Below are 8,271 nucleotides of genomic sequence, written 5' to 3'. Positions count from 1 at the left end.
TCATCACGAGAATTCAAAAAGCTACAAAACTATCAAGTGGTGGAAGATTTTGAAACTTTTGATACTGTCAATGCGTCTGGAACGCCCAAATATCCTAGAAATGAATGTCCAATTGCCTAGCTCCGACATCCAAAGAGGCAAAGAATGTCAAAAACCCCTAAAAGAACATTTTACTAACGGCACGCGAGGGGGCATTCCAAAATTTTGGAATGCCTCATCGCGGGCCGTTAGTAAAAAGCCCCTTCTTTCCTCTTTTAGAGAGCTTTTTTAGAGGAAAATGTCAAAAAATCTCTAAAAATGCCTCCATCTATCACATAGGTTTTTTCTTCATCATCTTAGCCTTAGAGATCATAATTTCGGGACTATAAGAGTGAGCACGCACACCCATTGTTACACTTCTACAAAGTGCATTTTGATCACACACACACATACACACAAAGACAGACAAATATAACATACATACAAACACACAGAGACACAAATATAACATACACACACACAGACACACACACACAGAGACACACACACTCACAAACACACAGACACACAAATATAACATACACACATACACACACACAAACACAAAGAGCCTCTCTCTCTCTCTCTCTCTCTCTCTCTCTCTCTCTCTCTCTCTCTCTCTCTCTCTCTCTCTCTCTATACTATAGGCGCGCGTAGAGAGGCACAACTGGTGTGCATGTCTCTATGCGCGCCTTTAGTACTGTGAATCCACCAGTGTATGTGTTTATGTGTGTATGTGTGAGTGTTATAGAGAGAGGAAATAAGGCGGGGGAAAGAGAGAGAGAGAGAGAGAGTCTTTCTGTTACCTTATACTAACGGTGCGAGGAGGTGTTTTTTGAGGTCAAAACATGCTCCACGCGTGCCGTTAGTAATGGGAGTCTCTCACTCTCTCTCTCTTTAAATATGCTAAGCTATAGAAAAGAGAGGGAGAGGGAGAGGGAGAAAGAGAGAGAGAGAGAGAGAGAGAGAGAGATAGAGAGATAGAGAGCATGGTGCAAAAGTGCAATAGAAAAACATGGGTAGGCTTTCTTGAAAGATAATTGTCCAAAAATCACTAAAAGGAGCTTTATACTAACGGCGCGCAGAGGGGCATTCTAGCATTTTAGAATGCCTCCTCGCGCACCTTAAGTAAAAAGCCCATTTTTTGGGGTTTTTTGACATTTTTTGCTTCTCCGGATGTCGGAATGAGACAAGTAGACATTCGTTTTTAGGATATTTTGGCGTTCCGGACGCATTGGTGGTGTCAAAAGCCTCAAAATCTATCACTATTTGACATTTTGTGACTTTTCAACTTTCAGTGATGGTGTAAGATGCCTTGAATGCGCCGCACCTGCCTCCTGAAAAAGACGCTCACGTTAAATAAAAAAGTGACCGTTTTCAAGGACGATTGGGAATATAAATCTACTTTTTAAAGTGTCTGGTTGTCCTTTTGGACGTACTCACAAGGTGCAAGTGCATTTTAAAAAAAGTTTCTAGAGAGAGAAATACAATTTCTTACAAGGCCCTCCAAATGACCTCTGAAATTTTCTAATGCTAGTCTTTCAGGGAGCACGTTTTTCCCATTTTTCCCACATTGCTTTGGTAGCTATGGCTATTTCAGCCCCACTATCCAATATTGCTATCGACTTAACCTCTTTGTACTCCACCGACAGGGTGGTATTTCCTTCTTCACCTTCATAATAATCCCCTACCTTGTTCACTGGTACTGGCTCATGTTAAGTTTGTTTTGAGGGTTGTGTCTCCAGTGTATTTGGAGAATCATTGGGTGGCAGAATTACTGGCCCTATTTTTTCGAAATTTTTATCGACCTCCTTCCAAAGATGCGGTCTAATTTGCAGTAACTCTAATAGAGTTAACATACAACAGATAGGGGATGACATCAGCTCATGAAGAGTTTTGGTATCCATCATCTTAGGATTGGCCTTCCATTGAGATGGTACTTTCTTCACCTCCGATAATCGGGTTTCATGGTTACCAATAAATGAAGGTAAGGTCTTCAATGACTACGGTTTGCTGTCTTCCAATATCGTTGTACCTATATCACCATACAGTGAGCGAATTTCATTTGCGTAGAGCTCATGTTCCAAGTGGATATCTGTGATAGGAGCTGACAAAAGTGTCTCATCTATTTCTAATATGTTTCCATTGCTCCTGGGGCCATTGTTCTTCCACTTCCGAAATTGGCAGTGGTGCTTGAGAATACATTCCATCTGTGGTATTGACTTCCACCCTTGTATCCAATGGTGTTTCGTTTGTAGAATCTGGTTGGTCTTCCTTTTCAATTCCCCGCCCCTCAAACTCTTGTATTTTTTCACGGATTAATACCTCAGTTTTTGGAGCATTCGGAACTGGTGGTTCCATAAGCGCTTGAGCGGCTTGGATGAGCTTCTTGCACATCTTTAGACTCTCCTTTTCATAGCCCGGATGAGGGTATGTTAACCACCTATCCTCTTGGGTTTGGTTAGGCTTTAGCCTTGCATTGTAAGCTTTTAAATTGTGTCCAAGGTTCAAAAACCTTGTCTACCAAGACAAATCCTCCCGATGGTATAATCGATGGTTTTTTTACCCCGCTCTTTCCCTTAAGGTCTCTTTCCCTTTTCAATTGTTCCTCTATATCTAGTAATTTGGTTTCCAACGCCATTTTTGCTTTTTCTCTTTTGGCTTTCATCTTGTCTCGTTTTGTCTTCCAAGATTTCCTCCGGGTTCCGACAGACAAATTTTCTATCTCGGTTTGACTGGCTGGGGCATTCCTTGCAGCCTCATGTGCTTGAGCTCTAGTTATTACGTTTATCAAAATATTTGGTTCAGTTTTTTATTCACTTGAGCTTGGCACAATCCCCATCTTGTTCATGGTTGCTTTCCCTTTGTTGTCAGGGTTTTTTGGATAGTGTGGAATGAGATGATCACTGGTACATCCATCACAAAACCCAAAAAAATTAACCCGTCCTCCTTTGTTTGGACAAACACTTGCCCGATGATCCCTTCCGCATTCATAGCAGGGTTCTATAGGTGGTGGAGAAGCTTGTGGAGCTCCCATCGGTTTTCCTGCTCTAGGAGGGTACCCCCTAGGTTTGTAGTTCTGGTTTGCCATGAACATAAGCATATTTTCATTGACCAAGTAGTGGTTTTTAGTTGGTTGTATTATGTATGAGGGCTCAAGAATCTCTTCAAGAATTATCCATGGAATTTGTCCCTCCGGAGCATATGCATTCCCATCAAATCCCCTCTCTTAGATATTGTCTGAATCTTTCCGATATGAGACTACTTGGACCATACTCTGATCAGAAGGTGGTTCTATGGGTTGACAAATCCTTACCATGGCCCTATTTTCCTGGGGTAAAGGAGGTTGATGTCACAACACAGGTTGAGTTTTTTCCTGCCCTTGGATTGCATTCTTTGGCCCTACTTGGTACCTTGGAGGGGGTGAAAATTGTTGCCCTCCATGTGGTCCGTATTGTTTCTCTCTAACATAGTTTCGATTATAGAAACATTCGTGGATTTCATGGTTTGTCCATTTTTGTTCGGTAGCACACCACTTCAGTACTCGCTGTGCGGTTACTCCTAGCCTTTGTTGAAGGTTGCACCATTGGGTTGGATGATCTACTCCACAATTGTCACATTTTCGGGTGGGCGGTTGTCGTGTGTTTGGGTTCGTCCTGTTTCCTTGGTTTATCCTTCTGATCACTTTCTGGATCATTTGATCTTGATGTCCAGCACAATTGGGTTTTTCCCGTCCAATTTCATCGTGGACTCACTAGTGCTTGAAGAGGTACTACTTGTTCCCTGATCTGATCACTTTCTCGATCACTTCTCGATCATTTGATCTTGATGTCCAGCACAGTTGGGTTTTTCTTGTCCAATTTCATCGTGGACTCACTAGTACTTGAAGAGGTACTACTCGTTCCCTGATCTATGTCCTCAGTCACCTCCTCATATGCCTTGCAATTATCTACCAAATACAACGCCTCTTTCGTGACTTGCTCAAAAGTTACACATTCCTTTAAGTGCAAGTCCTTTTTGAGCGTGCCATTTTGCAATTCTTCTATGAAAAGGAGTGATAGTCTCTCATCCTGAGGTAGTTCTCAAGCAGGACATCTTTCTATATACTGTTTGAAACAAAGAGATGCTTCCTTCACTTTCTCTTTCTCCTTTTTCCTAAATGCATAGATTTGGGAGACAGTGTTATGTTTGATTCCCCTCTTTGAGAATTTCTCAGCAAACTCTCGGAGAAGTTGCTCAATACTTGGGAATTCCAAGTTGTTTAATGGTTGGAACCAAGTCAAAGCAGTCTCTTCTAGTGTCAACCCAAAACCTTCATATTGAGTATGGAGATCAGTTACCTGTTCCGCTCTCAACACTTGTTTGAAGATCGAAACATGTGCATACGGATCTCTTGATCCACTATACTGTTTGGGTACGCATTTTTCCACTTGAGATGGCTGCATTCCTCTCGCCTCTGCATTCATTTTGACAACACCTGGTCCTCCTAGTGTGGCTTCTCTAGGTTCATAATCTCCTCTTGGTACTACCAGTGGTATCATATCCGCTATACATTCGTCAAGTCAATCTCGTGTAATACTCGGAGGGATTCTAGTGGTGTAAGTGACATCAATAACAATAATGCCCCTATGTGTGTTCATGGAAGCCCTAGACGCCGTTGATCCTAAAGGCCCTGTGTTTGGAACTCGTTCATGTCCAAATGACTCCTCCACCCTAGTTCTCACTGGGCTCACATGTACAGTCTTAGGTCTTGTGTGAGTAGTCATGGTTTTTACCTCTTCTGGAGTTACATAGTATTGGTTGAGTGGTCCTTCAAAATATGTAAATTTCTCTAATTCCTTACGATCCATTGGAGAGTACTTTCGGCCATACTTGTCTATTATGACCACCTGAATACTTCTCCCCCCGTGTACGTGAAAACATACAGGTTTTTACGATCAATCAGTTCCTTTGATGTGGGGTTCGTCACATCTGTAATAGAGTGTTTGTTCTCCATTATTAAACTTATATAGCCCACATACATTTGTTTGTATTAAGGCGCTCTGTCTCATTGGTGCATATGAGCACCGCGTTTTGCTACTTAGTTTTGGGTGGCTCATCAACTAGCTCGTGATCTACCTTGTCCTTGATGCCAGTCATCCACCATTTATCCACAATAAAGGGGTTATGAACCACAAGGTACATCATGCCCTCTGTGTTGTCGAAATACCTATCTCCGTCATAATCAACATCTACAAGATCTCTGAACTCGCTCGGCTTATTTTCCATCTTACCACAATAGTGGCCCATTCCGTCCTTATAGATTTTGGCCTTAAGCACATTTTCAAATTGAAACTTCAAATACAATAATTTTACATCAGATGCAGGTTAAGAAGGACCTGGCCCCATTGAAGTTGTTCCCTTAGGATTCGACTTGTTAGAATCCTCAGTCATGAGACTGTATGATCTTTCTGACGAAGTGCTAGAGAAGCTCTCCTCTAAAATGGGTTCTAAAGGCGGTAGTGGTCTCTGATTCAAGCTTTCTTTCGTTGAGTGATTTCTCCCTTGGTCAAAGATGTTGGGATTCCTATTCTAGTACAATCTTCCTGATTGCAAATTCATGAAGAATTGGTATTGCAAATCCAAACAGGGTTACCTCATTAGCTAGTTTGAATCCCCCATTTAATCTTACTTGCTGGGTAGTATCCTCGAATACCTGCAACCTGTCAAAAATTGCTTGATAGCTGCGAGCTTACAGCCGTTCTTGTTAGTTCTAGCCTTTTTAATCAACAAAATTTAGCTAGGTTTTTTAGTAGCACACAAGTCCTCACACAACATCAACAATTTAGGTCCAATTTCAATTTTGAAAGAGCTCCAGGGTCCTGTGGACTAGCTCTTTGTGTGGTGAAATTATGCTTCTGTTCTGACTCATAGGAACATGGATCGCGATCCATGTTTGGCAACCAAATAGACTTTTCTTGATACCATCAGCTTTAGCATGATTAGGAGGTCTTATGGTATCATTTTTTTTAGAAATGGACCTCTGGATTGGAAGCTAGGTCAATTCTGTCACTTTGCCAGAGTTCCTGCCATTTTTGGGCTTTTGGTATGGTTTTTTGCATCTAAATTAAATTTTGAAAGGACCACTAGACTCTCTGTGATGCCCTCTAGCTATGGTGCAAGTTTGGTGTCAAAATGTGTCAGGGGAACATGGATCATGATCCATGTTCCTTAGTGTCAGAATGCACTAAAACTTGACCTACAGCTAGTCCTTGGCCTGATGCTAGCTATATGGTTTTTGAATGTTTTGGAGTTTTCTAGGTTAGCCAAAAGTCACTTTTAGGGTTTGTTCCAGTGGTTTCCCCCTTGATCTATTTTTTGCCCCTTTTGTCCTCTTTTTGAACCTTTTTAATAAGGATCCCTTGGGAGAAAGTGCTTCAAATGTTATCACTTTTCTACTTGCTCATTATCAGCTCAAAATTCCAAAAAGGTACATGGATCGTGATCCATGTTTGGCAAGATTTTGGATTGATACTTTGTGAGTCTATGACAAAAGGTCTCGTAATGCTATTCCCCAAATCTTTTTGGATTTGATCAACTTTTTCTGAGTCAAAAGAAAGATTTTGTGTCTGTTTTGCATTTTTTTACAAACAACTCCTTTTTCGTATTTTGATCAGGTTTTTTCACTTTTTGTCTGTGGCTCCTTTTGGAAAACTTGTTCGCTTAGTAATCAGGAGTGCACTAGTCAAATTTCACTATCAAATGTGTACATGGAACATGGATCGCGATCCATGTTGGAAAGCATTTGGTCATGATTTTTTATTCTGTTGGTTCCGTGCTTCTAGTCGATCCCAATTCTCTTCCCTTTTTGAATTTGGACAAGTAAAAGTTCAGTTTTTTCCTATTTTCCTCAATTTCCAAGGTTTTTCTCTGCTCAAACAAATTTCTTGATTTTAGTGATCTTTTAGCACTCTATTTCTGACCAAACTCAAGGTTTTGATGCCCGAGAGCCTGTTCTAATCAAGGGAAACAGTTTTAGCACATTTCGCCAAAAAGGTACATGGATCGCGATCCATGTTGGACAGGCAAATTGGAAATTTTTTGCAAGTATGTTTTTAGCAAGTGTTTCTATCCCCTTTCTGAAGGTTTTGTTGGGTTTGGTTCAGTTTTGAAGCTCTGACCATCAATTTTTCAACTTTTCAGAGTTATGGTCTTCAACACCAAAATAAGGTTTTTGACAGTTTTTTCCTCGATCCTTTTGGCCCCAAATGATGGTGTAATTTGTTACCTAACCTACTCCTATGAACTGAAACAAATCTGCAAACATAAATGAATTTAACAGTACAAAAACAACAATGAAGTGTATGGTGGAATGGTCCTTTCCAAGCATGGAAAAATCAAAGAACAAAATACTCTCTTGTACTTCACTCACAGCTTTCTTTGCTCATAAGGAGTAGCATTGGCTAGTCTCGGACTCCAGTCCCTACTAAGAACTAAACCTACGTCTAGCTGCTTCACTGCCTATGTGTAAGCGGGATGGATGTCAAAAGCTTTGGAATGAATTTTTTCATACAGTGATTCACTCACCACCTAAGGATTGATTTCCCCGGCAACGGCGCCAATGTAAGCGAGTCGCGGCGACGGACGTCTACATTATAGCTTTTTGTACTAACATAATGTCAATATGCAAGGAAGCGACTTGGGATGGGACACTGAGACTTAATGAGAGTGTCAACATCACCAAAGTGACAGAAGGCTACTCATTCTACGACAAAAGCAAGTCAACCACTTCCTAGTCAGAAAATCGGTATGCGTCTAATCTCAACGCTCTAGGTCATCACGCCTTTTCAGCATCCAAACGAATTCGGAATGCGACAACGAAACTTGAGGAGAAGTATTACAACACCTAGGGACACAATCCTACCAAGTTCTGCAGCCATCTGGGAAGGTACATAAATCACGATCCATCACAAAAATGTGCAGATCCATACAACATAACCCAAAGTTATCGACGCCTTATATATCGACGCCCGTACCTTTCCACGCGGATATCAACATACTTTGACCCTGTCGATATACGCATCGAAAAGTGCGTCGATATGTGCGTGGGAATATGCGTGGAAAGGCAAAATTTTCCATGCCTATATCGACGGCTATTTGGACGTGTATATCGACGCACTTTTCGACGCTAAAAAATTGGGGAAGAAAAAGGGGAACCCCGCGCAGGGGCCATTTTCGCCCTCAATGCGCGCGCTCAGATCTCGGCCGAAATGT

The sequence above is a fragment of the Adiantum capillus-veneris genome, chromosome 4 (assembly GCF_014529385.1).
Source record: "Adiantum capillus-veneris isolate H3 chromosome 4, ASM1452938v2, whole genome shotgun sequence".
Classification (NCBI taxonomy): domain Eukaryota; kingdom Viridiplantae; phylum Streptophyta; class Polypodiopsida; order Polypodiales; family Pteridaceae; genus Adiantum; species Adiantum capillus-veneris.
Note: the sequence above shows the minus strand (reverse complement) of the source record.